This window comes from Crinia signifera, chromosome 12 (genome assembly GCF_055691185.1).
Source record: "Crinia signifera chromosome 12, ASM5569118v1, whole genome shotgun sequence".
Taxonomy (NCBI): Eukaryota; Metazoa; Chordata; class Amphibia; order Anura; family Myobatrachidae; genus Crinia; species Crinia signifera.
This window is the reverse complement of record NC_139228.1, coordinates 2829458-2848237: the sequence shown is the minus strand read 5'-3', so window position 1 is coordinate 2848237 and position 18780 is coordinate 2829458. Positions and strand designations below refer to the sequence as shown.

At 44.7% G+C, this 18780-nt stretch overlaps 1 protein-coding gene across 1 annotated transcript in view; it reads left to right on the top strand.

The window, feature by feature from the left end:
* The window catches only part of LOC146050533 (uncharacterized), a 77202-nt gene extending 58632 nt beyond the window's left edge, over window positions 1-18570 (top strand). Inside the window, exon 2 of the mRNA XM_083167584.1 lies at window positions 18465-18570. The gene's annotated coding sequence lies outside the window, so the exon portion shown is untranslated. The remainder of the gene's footprint in view (window positions 1-18464) is intronic.
* Window positions 18571-18780: the final 210 nt, after the last annotated feature.

Here is an 18780-nt window from a genome sequence, read left to right as displayed (position 1 = left end):
TTACTCTGAATGTACGGAGAGCTGCACACAGTACCACTTCCCTTATATGGTATATACTGGGTGTTATTCTTACGGAGACATGTGCACAGTACCACTTCCCTTATATGGTATATACTGGGTGTTATTCTTACGGAGACATGTGCACAGTACCACTTCCCTTATATGGTATATACTGGGTATTATTCTTAGTATCTCTTACTCTGAATGTACTGAGACATGTGCACAGTGCCACTTCCCTTATATGGTATATACTGGGTATTATTCTTAGTATCTCTTACTCTGAATGTACTGAGACATGTGCACAGTGCCACTTCCCTTATATGGTATATACTGGGTGTTATTCTTAGTATCTCTTACTCTGAATGTACGGAGACATGTGCACAGTACCACTTCCCTTATATGGAATATACTGGGTGTTATTCTTAGTATCTCTTACTCTGAATGTACTGAGACATGTGCACAGTGCCACTTCCCTTATATGGTATATACTGGGTGTTATTCTTAGTATCTCTTACTCTGAATGTACGGAGACATGTGCACAGTGCCACTTCCCTTATATGGTATATACTGGGTGTTGTTCTTAGTATCTCTTACTCTGAATGTACGGAGACATGTGCACAGTACCACTTCCCTTATATGGTATATACTGGGTGTTATTCTTAGTATCTCTCTTACTCTGAATGTATGGAGACATGTGCACAGTGCCACTTCCCTTATATGGTATATACTGGGTGTTATTCTTAGTATCTCTTACTCTGAATGTACTGAGACATGTGCACAGTACCACTTCCCTTATATGGTGTATACTGGGTGTTATTCTTAGTATCTCTTACTCTGAATGTACTGAGACATGTGCACAGTACCACTTCCCTTATATGGTATATACTGGGTGTTATTCTTAGTATCTCTCTTACTCTGAATGTACGGAGAGCTGCACACAGTACCACTTCCCTTATATGGTATATACTGGGTGTTATTCTTAGTATCTCTTACTCTGAATGTATGGAGACATGTGCACAGTACCACTTCCCTTATATGGTATATACTGGGTGTTATTCTTAGTATCTCTTACTCTGAATGTACTGAGACATGTGCACAGTACCACTTCCCTTATATGGTATATACTGGGTGTTATTCTTAGTATCTCTTACTCTGAATGTACTGAGACATGTGCACAGTACCACTTCCCTTATATGGTATACTGGGTGTTATTCTTAGTATCTTTCTTACTCTGAATGTATGGAGACATGTGCACAGTACCACTTCCCTTATATGGTATACTGGGTGTTATTCTTAGTATCTTTCTTACTCTGAATGTACGGAGACATGTGCACAGTGCCACTTCCCTTATATGGTGTATACTGGGTGTTATTCTTAGTATCTCTTACTCTGAATGTACGGAGACATGTGCACAGTGCCACTTCCCTTATATGGTATATACTGGGTGTTATTCTTAGTATCTCTCTTACTCTGAATGTACGGAGACATGTGCACAGTGCCACTTCCCTTATATGGTATATACTGGGTGTTATTCTTAGTATCTCTCTTACTCTGAATGTACGGAGACATGTGCACAGTGCCACTTCCCTTATATGGTATATACTGGGTGTTATTCTTAGTATCTCTTACTCTGAATGTATGGAGACGTGTGCACAGTGCCACTTCCCTTATATGGTATATACTGGGTGTTATAGACATGTGCACAGTGCCACTTCCCTTATATGGTATATACTGGGTGTTATTCTTAGTATCTCTCTTACTCTGAATGTACGGAGAGCTGCACACAGTACCACTTCCCTTATATGGTATATACTGGGTGTTATTCTTAGTATCTCTCTTACTCTGAATGTACGGAGAGCTGCACACAGTACCACTTCCCTTATATGGTATATACTGGGTGTTATTCTTAGTATCTCTCTTACTCTGAATGTACTGAGACATGTGCACAGTACCACTTCCCTTATATGGTATATACTGGGTGTTATTCTTAGTATCTCTCTTACTCTGAATGTACGGAGAGCTGCACACAGTACCACTTCCCTTATATGGTATATACTGGGTGTTATTCTTAGTATCTCTCTTACTCTGAATGTACGGAGACATGTGCACAGTACCACTTCCCTTATATGGTATATACTGGGTGTTATTCTTAGTATCTCTTACTCTGAATGTACTGAGACATGTGCACAGTACCACTTCCCTTATATGGTATATACTGGGTGTTATTCTTAGTATCTCTTACTCTGAATGTACTGAGACATGTGCACAGTACCACTTCCCTTATATGGTATACTGGGTGTTATTCTTAGTATCTTTCTTACTCTGAATGTATGGAGACATGTGCACAGTACCACTTCCCTTATATGGTATACTGGGTGTTATTCTTAGTATCTTTCTTACTCTGAATGTACGGAGACATGTGCACAGTGCCACTTCCCTTATATGGTGTATACTGGGTGTTATTCGTAGTATCTCTTACTCTGAATGTACGGAGACATGTGCACAGTGCCACTTCCCTTATATGGTATATACTGGGTGTTATTCTTAGTATCTCTCTTACTCTGAATGTACGGAGACATGTGCACAGTGCCACTTCCCTTATATGGTATATACTGGGTGTTATTCTTAGTATCTCTCTTACTCTGAATGTACGGAGACATGTGCACAGTGCCACTTCCCTTATATGGTATATACTGGGTGTTATTCTTAGTATCTCTTACTCTGAATGTATGGAGACGTGTGCACAGTGCCACTTCCCTTATATGGTATATACTGGGTGTTATAGACATGTGCACAGTGCCACTTCCCTTATATGGTATATACTGGGTGTTATTCTTAGTATCTCTCTTACTCTGAATGTACGGAGACATGTGCACAGTGCCACTTCCCTTATATGGTATATACTGGGTGTTATTCTTAGTATCTCTCTTACTCTGAATGTACTGAGACATGTGCACAGTGCCACTTCCCTTATATGGTATATACTGGGTGTTATTCTTAGTATCTCTCTTACTCTGAATGTATGGAGAGCTGCACACAGTACCACTTCCCTTATATGGTATACTGGGTGTTATTCTTAGTATCTCTTACTCTGAATGTACTGAGACATGTGCACAGTACCACTTCCCTTATATGGTATATACTGGGTGTTATTCTTAGTATCTCTTACTCTGAATGTATGGAGACATGTGCACAGTACCACTTCCCTTATATGGTATATACTGGGTGTTATTCTTAGTATCTCTTACTCTGAATGTACGGAGACATGTGCACAGTGCCACTTCCCTTATATGGTATATACTGGGTGTTAGTGTTAGTATCTCTTACTCTGAATGTACGGAGACATGTGCACAGTGCCACTTCCCTTATATGGTATATACTGGGTGTTAGTGTTAGTATCTCTTACTCTGAATGTACGGAGACATGTGCACAGTGCCACTTCCCTTATATGGTATATACTGGGTGTTATTCTTAGTATCTCTCTTACTCTGAATGTACGGAGACATGTGCACAGTGCCACTTCCCTTATATCAGAATCAGAATCAGAATCAGAATCAACTTTATTGGCCAGGTGTGCTTGCGCACACTCGGAATTTGTTGTGGATATACAGTGCAGCATCAAGCAGGGATGAAGGGGGGGGGGGGGAGAGGCATTACATAGGTTACAGACACATTTCATGCTGGCAACACATGCTCATCGAGTAGCACAGCTGTACAGCAGGGACAGTACAGTATACACAGAGAATATGTACCCGCCAAGCTGCACAGCGCCTAGGCAGCCAATCAGCGGCGCCACTGGTCGCTGCAGCAGCCAGGTAGGTGACAATATAAGCAGGGACAGTACAGTGTCACACAGAGAACATATACCCACCAGGCTGCACAGCGCCTAGGCAGCCATTCGCGGCGCCACTGGTCGCTGCAGCAGCCAGGTAGGTGACAATATAGGCAGGGACAGTACAGTATCGCACAGAGAACATATACCCGCCAAGCTGCACAGCGCCTAGGCACCGCACAGCCAGGTAGGTGACAATATGAGCAGGGACATTACAGTATCACACAGAACATATACCCGCCAAGCTGCACAGCGCCTAGGCAGCCATCAGCGGCGCCACTGGTCGCTGCAGCAGCCAGGTAGGTGACAATATAAGCAGGGACAGTACAGTGTCACACAGAGAACATATACCCCCAGGCTGCACAGCGCCTAGGCAGCCATCAGCGGCGCCACTGGTCGCTGCGGCAGCCAGATAGGTGACAATATAAGCAGGGACAGTACAGTACCACACAGAGAACATATACCTGCCAAGCTGCACAGCGCCTAGGCACCGCGCAGCCAGGTAGGTGACAATATAAGCAGGGACATTACAGTATCACACAGAACATATACCCACCAAGCTGCACAGCGCCTAGGCAGCCATCAGCGGCGCCACTGGTCGCTGCAGCAGCTGGGTGGTAACAGTATGAGCAAGATACCGCAGTTATAGCAGGGACAGTACAGTTTTCACACAGGGGAACCACAGGGTACACAGGGGGTTACATATGCTGATTGCACAGATCCTAGGCAGCCATTTGCGGCGCCAGCTTCCTGTAGGGGAACAGCGTGGAGAGCCAGCAGGGGGGAGGGGGAGGGGGGGAGAAAGAGTCACTGGGGCCTGATGGAGTCAGTGGGGCCTAGGGCTGGAGTTGGGCCCTCCCTGGCTTGAGTTCCAATGGACCAGACGTCCAGACGTACCTCCTCCCTGGAGGGCGACGCCAGAGGCATAAAATGTCTTCTACAGCCTCTGGTGCTGGGGATCAGCAGCCGGGGCCTGCGGCCTGATCGCTTCTCATGTGAGGGTCAGCCGGGCGCCGGGGGGGGGGGGCCGCAGCCGTCTTTGTGATCATGCCGCCAGGTCCTCCCTCCTGGGCCCTGAGTCACCAGCGTCTTCCCGGGGGCCAGCTCCGTGCCGCGGGTGTCTTCGGCGGCGGCGGTGGTATTTGATCCGTCTGTGATCGGAGGCTTCCCTTAGCTTCCCTGGCGCTGACCTCGCAGTAGAGGTCACGCTGCTGTGTATCGTACGTCGTGCCGGGCCTTGGCGGTGCGGCCGGGAGGGTGGACACCGTGCCGTCGGAAGCCGGGTAGCTGCCGCCAGGTCACCTTCCCTCTTCCCCTCCGTCCTCCCTCGTCTGCGTCTCCCCGCTGCTCTGGGGGCCGGGGATGTAAGCTCCGGTGGATGGGAGCTCGCGTGTGTGCGACCATCCCCGGCCCCGACCGGAAGTAAATGGTATATACTGGGTGTTATTCTTATTATCTCTCTTACTCTGAATGTACGGAGACATGTGCACAGTACCACTTCCCTTATATGGTATATACTGGGTGTTATTCTTAGTATCTCTTGCTATGAATGTACGGAGACATGTGCACAGTGCCACTTCCCTTATATGGTATATACTGGGTGTTATTCTTATTATCTCTCTTACTCTGAATGTACGGAGACATGTGCACAGTACCACTTCCCTTATATGGTATATACTGGGTGTTATTCTTAGTATCTCTTGCTATGAATGTACGGAGACATGTGCACAGTGCCACTTCCCTTATATGGTATATACTGGGTGTTATTCTTAGTATCTCTTTTACTCTGAATGTATGGAGAGCTGCACACAGTACCACTTCCCTTATATGGTATATACTGGGTGTTATTCTTAGTATCTCTTACTCTGAATGTACGGAGACATGTGCACAGTACCACTTCCCTTATATGGTATATACTGGGTGTTATTCTTAGTATCTCTTACTCTGAATGTATGGAGAGCTGCACACAGTACCACTTCCCTTATATGGTATATACTGGGTGTTATTCTTAGTATCTCTTACTCTGAATGTACGGAGACATGTGCACAGTGCCACTTCCCTTATATGGTATACTGGGTGTTATTCTTAGTATCTCTTACTCTGAATGTACGGAGACATGTGCACAGTACCACTTCCCTTATATGGTATATACTGGGTGTTATTCTTAGTATCTCTCTTACTCTGAATGTACGGAGACATGTGCACAGTGCCACTTCCCTTATATGGTATATACTGGGTGTTATTCTTAGTATCTCTTACTCTGAATGTACGGAGACATGTGCACAGTGCCACTTCCCTTATATGGTATACTGGGTGTTATTCTTAGTATCTCTTACTCTGAATGTACTGAGACATGTGCACAGTGCCACTTCCCTTATATGGTATATACTGGGTGTTAAGGCCCCCATACACTAGGGCGACTTGTCCTTAGGACAAGTCGCCCCCGACTTCCCCCTGAGCTTCCCCTGCTGCTCCCCGGGGGAGCTTGATTAGATTGGCACTTGATGTGCCATTTTTTACATGTGATAAATCGTCTCGATTTATCACATGTAAAAAACCCGGGGAGCAGGGGGGGGGGGCTACAGAGGTGGGAGCTGGTGGGAGCAGGGGGCGGGGGACACGTCTGTGTCCCCCGCTGCTGGGGACGCTGCGGGGGACAGCGTCGGTGCGAGGCGGTAGAGGCAGCAGGGGGGGCTGGGGACGCTGCGGGGGACAGCGTCTGTGCGAGGCGGTAGAGGGAGCAGGGGGGGCTGGGGACGCTGCGGGGGACACAGGCGGCAAAGAGCCGGGCAGGGGGAGCCGGCCGGGAGCTGTCAGTAATGAATAAAAACAAAAAGCCCATACAATGAATGAGCAGCCTGTGATTGGCTGCTGAGCGCTCTCTCAGCCAATTGCTGACTGGCTGAGAGAGCGCTCAGCCAATCACAGGCCGCCCATTCATTGTATAGGCTTTTTTTTTTTATTCATTACTGACAGCTCCCGGCCGGCTCCCCCTGCCCGGCTCTATGCCGCCTGTGTCCCCCGCAGCGTCCCCAGCCCCCCCTGCTCCCTCTACCGCCTCGCCGCCCCACTAGGTCCCAAGTCGGGTGGTCGGACGTGCAGCAGGTCCGACCACCCGATGCAGATCTGATGCGCACGGGACCGCGCATCGGATCTGAGGGGACATCAAAACTAGCCGATTTTGGTCCGATTTCGGCCAGATCCGACTGATCTGGCTGAAATCTGACCAAAATCGGCTAGTGTATGGGGGCCTTTAGTGTTAGTATCTCTTTCTCTGAATGTACGGAGACATGTGCACAGTGCCACTTCCCTTATATGGTATATACTGGGTATTATTCTTAGTATCTCTCTTACTCTGAATGTACGGAGAGCTGCACACAGTACCACTTCCCTTATATGGTATATACTGGGTGTTATTCTTACGGAGACATGTGCACAGTACCACTTCCCTTATATGGTATATACTGGGTGTTATTCTTACGGAGACATGTGCACAGTACCACTTCCCTTATATGGTATATACTGGGTATTATTCTTAGTATCTCTTACTCTGAATGTACTGAGACATGTGCACAGTGCCACTTCCCTTATATGGTATATACTGGGTATTATTCTTAGTATCTCTTACTCTGAATGTACTGAGACATGTGCACAGTGCCACTTCCCTTATATGGTATATACTGGGTGTTATTCTTAGTATCTCTTACTCTGAATGTACGGAGACATGTGCACAGTACCACTTCCCTTATATGGAATATACTGGGTGTTATTCTTAGTATCTCTTACTCTGAATGTACTGAGACATGTGCACAGTGCCACTTCCCTTATATGGTATATACTGGGTGTTATTCTTAGTATCTCTTACTCTGAATGTACGGAGACATGTGCACAGTGCCACTTCCCTTATATGGTATATACTGGGTGTTGTTCTTAGTATCTCTTACTCTGAATGTACGGAGACATGTGCACAGTACCACTTCCCTTATATGGTATATACTGGGTGTTATTCTTAGTATCTCTCTTACTCTGAATGTATGGAGACATGTGCACAGTGCCACTTCCCTTATATGGTATATACTGGGTGTTATTCTTAGTATCTCTTACTCTGAATGTACTGAGACATGTGCACAGTACCACTTCCCTTATATGGTGTATACTGGGTGTTATTCTTAGTATCTCTTACTCTGAATGTACTGAGACATGTGCACAGTACCACTTCCCTTATATGGTATATACTGGGTGTTATTCTTAGTATCTCTCTTACTCTGAATGTACGGAGAGCTGCACACAGTACCACTTCCCTTATATGGTATATACTGGGTGTTATTCTTAGTATCTCTTACTCTGAATGTATGGAGACATGTGCACAGTGCCACTTCCCTTATATGGTATATACTGGGTGTTATTCTTAGTATCTCTCTTACTCTGAATGTACGGAGACATGTGCACAGTACCACTTCCCTTATATGGTATATACTGGGTGTTATTCTTAGTATCTCTTACTCTGAATGTACTGAGACATGTGCACAGTACCACTTCCCTTATATGGTATATACTGGGTGTTATTCTTAGTATCTCTTACTCTGAATGTACTGAGACATGTGCACAGTACCACTTCCCTTATATGGTATACTGGGTGTTATTCTTAGTATCTTTCTTACTCTGAATGTATGGAGACATGTGCACAGTACCACTTCCCTTATATGGTATACTGGGTGTTATTCTTAGTATCTTTCTTACTCTGAATGTACGGAGACATGTGCACAGTGCCACTTCCCTTATATGGTGTATACTGGGTGTTATTCTTAGTATCTCTTACTCTGAATGTACGGAGACATGTGCACAGTGCCACTTCCCTTATATGGTATATACTGGGTGTTATTCTTAGTATCTCTCTTACTCTGAATGTACGGAGACATGTGCACAGTGCCACTTCCCTTATATGGTATATACTGGGTGTTATTCTTAGTATCTCTCTTACTCTGAATGTACGGAGACATGTGCACAGTGCCACTTCCCTTATATGGTATATACTGGGTGTTATTCTTAGTATCTCTTACTCTGAATGTATGGAGACGTGTGCACAGTGCCACTTCCCTTATATGGTATATACTGGGTGTTATAGACATGTGCACAGTGCCACTTCCCTTATATGGTATATACTGGGTGTTATTCTTAGTATCTCTCTTACTCTGAATGTACGGAGACATGTGCACAGTGCCACTTCCCTTATATGGTATATACTGGGTGTTATTCTTAGTATCTCTCTTACTCTGAATGTACTGAGACATGTGCACAGTACCACTTCCCTTATATGGTATACTGGGTGTTATTCTTAGTATCTCTTACTCTGAATGTATGGAGACATGTGCACAGTACCACTTCCCTTATATGGTATATACTGGGTGTTATTCTTAGTATCTCTTACTCTGAATGTACGGAGACATGTGCACAGTGCCACTTCCCTTATATGGTATATACTGGGTGTTAGTGTTAGTATCTCTTACTCTGAATGTACGGAGACATGTGCACAGTGCCACTTCCCTTATATGGTATATACTGGGTGTTAGTGTTAGTATCTCTTACTCTGAATGTACGGAGACATGTGCACAGTGCCACTTCCCTTATATGGTATATACTGGGTGTTATTCTTAGTATCTCTCTTACTCTGAATGTACGGAGACATGTGCACAGTGCCACTTCCCTTATATGGTATATACTGGGTGTTATTCTTAGTATCTCTCTTACTCTGAATGTACGGAGACATGTGCACAGTACCACTTCCCTTATATGGTATATACTGGGTGTTATTCTTAGTATCTCTTACTCTGAATGTACGGAGACATGTGCACAGTGCCACTTCCCTTATATGGTATATACTGGGTGTTATTCTTAGTATCTCTCTTACTCTGAATGTACGGAGACATGTGCACAGTGCCACTTCCCTTATATGGTATATACTGGGTGTTGTTCTTAGTATCTCTTACTCTGAATGTACGGAGACATGTGCACAGTACCACTTCCCTTATATGGTATATACTGGGTGTTATTCTTAGTATCTCTTACTCTGAATGTATGGAGACATGTGCACAGTGCCACTTCCCTTATATGGTATATACTGGGTGTTATTCTTAGTATCTCTCTTACTCTGAATGTACGGAGACATGTGCACAGTGCCACTTCCCTTATATGGTATATACTGGGTGTTATTCTTATTATCCCTTACTCTGAATGTACGGAGACATGTGCACAGTGCCACTTCCCTTATATGGTATATACTGGGTGTTATTCTTAGTATCTCTTACTCTGAATGTATGGAGAGCTGCACACAGTACCACTTCCCTTATATGGTGTATACTGGGTGTTATTCTTAGTATCTCTTACTCTGAATGTACGGAGACATGTGCACAGTGCCACTTCCCTTATATGGTATATACTGGGTGTTATTCTTAGTATCTCTCTTACTCTGAATGTATGGAGACATGTGCACAGTACCACTTCCCTTATATGGTATATACTGGGTGTTATTCTTAGTATCTCTTACTCTGAATGTACGGAGACATGTGCACAGTGCCACTTCCCTTATATGGTATATACTGGGTGTTATTCTTAGTATCTCTTACTCTGAATGTATGGAGACATGTGCACAGTGCCACTTCCCTTATATGGTGTATACTGGGTGTTATTCTTAGTATCTCTTACTCTGAATGTACGGAGACATGTGCACAGTGCCACTTCCCTTATATGGTATATACTGGGTGTTATTCTTAGTATCTCTTACTCTGAATGTATGGAGACATGTGCACAGTGCCACTTCCCTTATATGGTATATACTGGGTGTTATTCTTAGTATCTCTCTTACTCTGAATGTACGGAGACATGTGCACAGTACCACTTCCCTTATATGGTATATACTGGGTGTTATTCTTAGTATCTCTTACTCTGAATGTACTGAGACATGTGCACAGTACCACTTCCCTTATATGGTATATACTGGGTGTTATTCTTAGTATCTCTTGCTATGAATGTACGGAGACATGTGCACAGTGCCACTTCCCTTATATGGTATATACTGGGTGTTATTCTTAGTATCTCTCTTACTCTGAATGTACGGAGACATGTGCACAGTGCCACTTCCCTTATATGGTATATACTGGGTGTTATTCTTAGTATCTCTCTTACTCTGAATGTATGGAGACATGTGCACAGTACCACTTCCCTTATATGGTATACTGGGTGTTATTCTTAGTATCTCTTACTCTGAATGTACGGAGACATGTGCACAGTACCACTTCCCTTATATGGTATATACTGGGTGTTATTCTTAGTATCTCTCTTACTCTGAATGTACGGAGACATGTGCACAGTGCCACTTCCCTTATATGGTATATACTGGGTGTTATTCTTAGTATCTCTCTTACTCTGAATGTACGGAGACATGTGCACAGTGCCACTTCCCTTATATGGTATATACTGGGTGTTAGTGTTAGTATCTCTTACTCTGAATGTACGGAGACATGTGCACAGTACCACTTCCCTTATATGGTATATACTGGGTGTTATTCTTAGTATCTCTTACTCTGAATGTAGGGAGACATGTGCACAGTGCCACTTCCCTTATATGGTATATACTGGGTGTTATTCTTAGTATCTCTTACTCTGAATGTACTGAGACACGCGCACAGTACCACTTCCCTTATATGGTATATACTGGGTGTTAGTGTTAGTAGCTCTTTCTCTGAATGTATGGAGAGCTGCACACAGTACCACTTCCCTTATATGGTATATACTGGGTGTTGTTCTTAGTATCTCTTACTCTGAATGTACGGAGACATGTGCACAGTACCACTTCCCTTATATATTATATACTGGGTGTTATTCTTAGTATCTCTTACTCTGAATGTACGGAGACATGTGCACAGTACCACTTCCCTTATATGGTATATACTGGGTGTTATTCTTAGTATCTCTCTTACTCTGAATGTACGGAGACATGTGCACAGTACCACTTCCCTTATATGGTATATACTGGGTGTTGTTCTTAGTATCTCTTACTCTGAATGTACTGAGACATGTGCACAGTACCACTTCCCTTATATGGTATATACTGGGTGTTATTCTTAGTATCTCTCTTACTCTGAATGTACGGAGACATGTGCACAGTACCACTTCCCTTATATGGTATATACTGGGTGTTGTTCTTAGTATCTCTTACTCTGAATGTACGGAGACGTGTGCACAGTGCCACTTCCCTTATATGGTATATACTGGGTGTTATAGACATGTGCACAGTGCCACTTCCCTTATATGGTATATACTGGGTGTTATTCTTAGTATCTCTCTAATGCCCCTTTCAGACCGCACTTTTAAAACGGTAAATTGCCGTTTTTTTACCGTTTTAAAATGGTAATGTGTGCGGTCTGAAAGGTCCAGTCCCACTTAACCGGTTAGAAAATGCCGTTTTTTCTAACCGGTTAAAATGCAGGGTCCTACCCGTTTCTGAACCGGTATTTTAGCGCAAAAATCGGCTCAGAAACGGTATTTAGGACCCAGCCAATGAGCTGGGTCCTAAATTCAGCACAGTGAATACTTAATGAGCGCTCATTAAGTATTCACAGCACTGGAGCCCCCCCCCCGCGCGTGTCGACACCCCCCGCGCGCGTGTCGACGCCCCCCGCGCGTGTCGACGGCCCCCCCGCGTGTCGACCCCCCCGCGCGTGTCGGCGCCCCCCCCCGTGTCGACTTACCCCGTGCCGGTATCTCCGTTGTGGTTCCCGGCACTGCAGCTCAGTATGCTCGGAAAGCACTTATGAAAAAAGTGTCTTTCAGAAAATGGCTGCCCCCCATACGGAAGACAGTTTTTTTAAACAGGGTTTCCTATGGGGCAGCCATTTTCTGGAAGACACTTTTTTCATAAGTGCTTTCCGAGCATACTGAGCTGCAGTCCACAACGGAGGTACCGGCACGGGGTAAGTCGACACGGGGGGGGGGGCGCCGACACGCGGGGTGGGGTGGGGGGGCGTCGACACGCGCGGGGGGCGTCGACATGCGCGGGGGGCGTCGACATGCTCTCGGTCGACACGCGAGGGGGGGGGGGAGCTGCACGGAGGGGAGGGCTGAAGGCTGCACTGGCTTTGACCCTGTATTTGGAAAGTTTCCAAAAACGGGTCTGCCAGTGTCAAAAAATCGGCACTTAAACGGTAATATACCGTTTAAGTGCTGCGGTGTGAAAGGGGTTTTATCTGGCAGACCCGTTTTTGGAAACGTTTCCAAATACAGGGTCAAAGCCAGTTATGCGGTCTGAAAGCAGCATTACTCTGAATGTACGGAGACATGTGCACAGTGCCACTTCCCTTATATGGTATATACTGGGTGTTATAGACATGTGCACAGTGCCACTTCCCTTATATGGTATATACTGGGTGTTATTCTTAGTATCTCTCTTACTCTGAATGTACGGAGACATGTGCACAGTACCACTTCCCTTATATGGTATATACTGGGTGTTATTCTTAGTATCTCTTACTCTGAATGTACGGAGACATGTGCACAGTACCACTTCCCTTATATGGTATATACTGGGTGTTGTTCTTAGTATCTCTTACTCTGAATGTACGGAGACGTGTGCACAGTGCCACTTCCCTTATATGGTATATACTGGGTGTTATAGACATGTGCACAGTGCCACTTCCCTTATATGGTATATACTGGGTGTTATTCTTAGTATCTCTCTTACTCTGAATGTACTGAGACATGTGCACAGTACCACTTCCCTTATATGGTATACTGGGTGTTATTCTTAGTATCTCTCTTACTCTGAATGTACTGAGACATGTGCACAGTACCACTTCCCTTATATGGTATACTGGGTGTTATTCTTAGTATCTCTTACTCTGAATGTACGGAGACATGTGCACAGTACCACTTCCCTTATATGGTATATACTGGGTGTTATTCTTAGTATCTTTCTTACTCTGAATGTACTGAGACATGTGCACAGTACCACTTCCCTTATATGGTATACTGGGTGTTATTCTTAGTATCTCTCTTACTCTGAATGTACTGAGACATGTGCACAGTACCACTTCCCTTATATGGTATACTGGGTGTTATTCTTAGTATCTCTTACTCTGAATGTACGGAGACATGTGCACAGTGCCACTTCCCTTATATGGTATATACTGGGTGTTATTCTTAGTATCTCTTACTCTGAATGTACGGAGACATGTGCACAGTGCCACTTCCCTTATATGGTATATACTGGGTGTTATTCTTAGTATCTCTCTTACTCTGAATGTATGGAGACATGTGCACAGTGCCACTTCCCTTATATGGTATATACTGGGTGTTATTCTTAGTATCTCTCTTACTCTGAATGTACGGAGACATGTGCACAGTACCACTTCCCTTATATGGTATATACTGGGTGTTATTCTTAGTATCTCTCTTACTCTGAATGTATGGAGACATGTGCACAGTGCCACTTCCCTTATATGGTATATACTGGGTGTTGTTCTTAGTATCTCTCTTACTCTGAATGTAGGGAGACATGTGCACAGTGCCACTTCCCTTATATGGTATATACTGGGTGTTATTCTTAGTATCTCTTACTCTGAATGTACTGAGACATGTGCACAGTACCACTTCCCTTATATGGTATATACTGGGTGTTATTCTTAGTATCTCTTATTCTGAATGTACGGAGACATGTGCACAGTGCCACTTCCCTTATATGGTATATACTGGGTGTTGTTCTTAGTATCTCTCTTACTCTGAATGTAGGGAGACATGTGCACAGTGCCACTTCCCTTATATGGTATATACTGGGTGTTATTCTTAGTATCTCTTACTCTGAATGTACTGAGACATGTGCACAGTACCACTTCCCTTATATGGTATATACTGGGTGTTATTCTTAGTATCTCTTACTCTGAATGTACTGAGACATGTGCACAGTACCACTTCCCTTATATGGTATATACTGGGTGTTATTCTTAGTATCTCTTATTCTGAATGTACGGAGACATGTGCACAGTGCCACTTCCCTTATATGGTATATACTGGGTGTTATTCTTAGTATCCCTTACTCGGAATGTACAGAGACATGTGCACAGTACCACTTCCCTTATATGGTATATACTGGGTGTTATTCTTAGTATCTCTTACTCTGAATGTACTGAGACATGTGCACAGTACCACTTCCCTTATATGGTATATACTGGGTGTTATTCTTAGTATCCCTTACTCTGAATGTATGGAGAGCTGCACACAGTACCACTTCCCTTATATGGTGTATACTGGGTGTTATTCTTAGTATCTCTTACTCTGAATGTATGGAGAGCTGCACACAGTACCACTTCCCTTATATGGTATATACTGGGTGTTATTCTTAGTATCTCTTACTCTGAATGTACGGAGACATGTGCACAGTGCCACTTCCCTTAAATGGTATACTGGGTGTTATTCTTAGTATCTCTTACTCTGAATGTACTGAGACATGTGCACAGTGCCACTTCCCTTATATGGTATATACTGGGTGTTATTCTTAGTATCTCTTATTCTGAATGTACGGAGACATGTGCACAGTACCACTTCCCTTATATGGTATATACTGGGTGTTATTCTTAGTATCTCTTACTCTGAATGTATGGAGACATGTGCACAGTGCCACTTCCCTTATATGGTATATACTGGGTGTTATTCTTAGTATCTCTTACTCTGAATGTATGGAGACATGTGCACAGTACCACTTCCCTTAAATGGTATACTGGGTGTTGTTCTTAGTATCTCTTACTCTGAATGTACGGAGACATGTGCACAGTACCACTTCCCTTATATGGTATACTGGGTGTTATTCTTAGTATCTCTTACTCTGAATGTATGGAGAGCTGCACACAGTACCACTTCCCTTATATGGTATATACTGGGTGTTATTCTTAGTATCTCTTACTCTGAATGTACGGAGACATGTGCACAGTGCCACTTCCCTTATATGGTATACTGGGTGTTATTCTTAGTATCTCTTACTCTGAATGTATGGAGACATGTGCACAGTGCCACTTCCCTTATATGGTATATACTGGGTGTTGTTCTTAGTATCTCTCTTACTCTGAATGTAGGGAGACATGTGCACAGTACCACTTCCCTTATATGGTATATACTGGGTGTTATTCTTATTATCTCTCTTACTCTGAATGTACTGAGACATGTGCACAGTACCACTTCCCTTATATGGTATATACTGGGTGTTATTCTTAGTATCTCTTACTCTGAATGTACGGAGACATGTGCACAGTACACCTTCCCTTATATGGTACATACTGGGTGTTATTCTTAGTATCTCTCTTACTCTGAATGTACGGAGACATGTGCACAGTGCCACTTCCCTTATATGGTATACTGGGTGTTATTCTTAGTATCTTTCTTACTCTGAATGTACTGAGACATGTGCACAGTACCACTTCCCTTATATGGTATACTGGGTGTTATTCTTAGTATCTCTCTTACTCTGAATGTACTGAGACATGTGCACAGTACCACTTCCCTTATATGGTATACTGGGTGTTATTCTTAGTATCTCTCTTACTCTGAATGTACTGAGACATGTGCACAGTACCACTTCCCTTATATGGTATACTGGGTGTTATTCTTAGTATCTCTTACTCTGAATGTACGGAGACATGTGCACAGTGCCACTTCCCTTATATGGTATATACTGGGTGTTATTCTTAGTATCTCTTACTCTGAATGTACGGAGACATGTGCACAGTGCCACTTCCCTTATATGGTATATACTGGGTGTTATTCTTAGTATCTCTCTTACTCTGAATGTACGGAGACATGTGCACAGTGCCACTTCCCTTATATGGTATATACTGGGTGTTATTCTTAGTATCTCTCTTACTCTGAATGTACGGAGACATGTGCACAGTACCACTTCCCTTATATGGTATATACTGGGTGTTATTCTTAGTATATATTATTCTTAATGTTCGGAGAACTGCGCACAGTACCACTTCCATATCACTGAATGTCCGCGACTGTTCTCGGCATCTGCGTATATGGGTGACAGTACACTGCCACTTCCATAGCGCTGAATGCTGGACGTATACCGCTACTATTCTAAAGGCCCCCATACACTAGCCGATTTTGGTCCGATTTCGGCCAGATCAGTCGGATCTGGCCGAAATCTGACCAAAATCGGCTAGTTTTGATGTCCCCTCAGATCCGATGCGCGGTCCCGTGCGCATCGGATCTGCGTCGGGTGGTCGGACCTGCTGCACGTCCGACCACCCGACTTGGGACCTAGTGGGGCGGCGCGGCGGTGGAGGGAGCAGGGGGGGCTGGGGACGCTGCGGGGGACACAGGCGGCATAGAGCCGGGCAGGGGGAGCCGGGAGCTGTCAGTACTGAATAAAAAAAAAAAGCCCATACAATGAATGGGCGGCCTGTGATTGGCTGAGCGCTCTCTCAGCCAGTCAGCAATTGGCTGAGAGAGCGCTCAGCCAATCACAGGCTGCCCATTCATTGTATAGGCTTTTTTTTTCTAGCAACTGACAGCTCCCGGCTCCCTCTGCCCGGCTCTATGCCACCTGTGTCCCCCGCAGCGTCCCCAGCCCCCCCTGCTCCCACCAGCAGCCCTGCTCTGTAGCCCCCCCCCCGCTCCCCGGGTTTTTTACATGTGATAAATCGAGACGATTTATCGCATGTAAAAAATGGCACATCAAGTGCCAATCTAATCAAGCTGCCGGGGAAGCTCAGGCCAGGGGGAAGTCGGGGACCCTAGTGTATGGGGGCCTTGAGTGCATGGACAACCACACAGTACCACTTCCCTTCTTCTGCATTCTGGATGCAGTTCTTACTATCTGTTTTTAGTCTGCACAGTGCCACTTCTCTTGTATAATAGATATGTGATCTCATCTATGTGGTATAGCCCTGTGGCTTGTTCTGTAGGCAGTTCTCAGTATCTGTCCATGGCTCAGTACAACTTCTCAGTCTTGGTATCTGTTGTCCTCTACATACATACTGGCCATTATTTAGACGACAGGGTGATACAGAGTCTTTAGTCTGTCCTGGCAGACCTGCTGTCCCCGACGTATCCCATCCCGCTCCAGTCCCCACTCCTACATGCTATGAAATGATAAGGATTATACAGAAATGATATCATCTCATTATTATAACACCTCGCCCCACCCGGCTCATTGACTACCCATTGCCGCTGCCTGCAGGGAGCGTTCCACTCGCTTTATCTCGTTCACAACTGAGAGATCAGCCAATTTATCGTTTAATTAGGAATGATGCTGAGAGGCGCCCTAGCGGTCCCAGTAGACTGTACTCCAGCCCGACAGCCCATAGCCATGGTGCATCCCACTGCCACCTAGTGGCCAACGTGCAGATTTAGCAACAGTTTTATTTTTACTAAAATATTGTGAAAAGGTTGTTTTAAAATATCACCTGCACTTAATTAAAGGAGAATTCATAAACTTCTGCTCCAATCCCTTAATATCGCACTTTGCTAGTAGTCAGATCGCAATTGATCATACTTGTAATAGGGAATGTGATCTGGCCGAATTTTCTAAATAACAGAGCAAGCCCTGTGATAATAATGTTATCTGTTTTATTGTGACTTAAAGGCCCCCGGTTCGGTGATCAGTGTCCCGGTGCCTTCCTCCGTGCCCCCGGTCATCTGATGTCTGCTACAAACTGGCATCAGCAGACAGAGCTGTAAACCGGAGATCAGGTGACTAGAGCCACCAATCACCTGGTAAGTACAATGGGCGGTGGTGGAGGTACATTCGGTACATGTGTGCAGACACTCTCCCAGAGAAGCTGCGTACACCATTGGCAGGGACGAATGATGATAATGGGCAATGACATTTAGGACCTTACTCTGATTCACACGCAACGCTGCAAAATTCTCAGTGTTGCATGTGGACTAAATGCCACAGT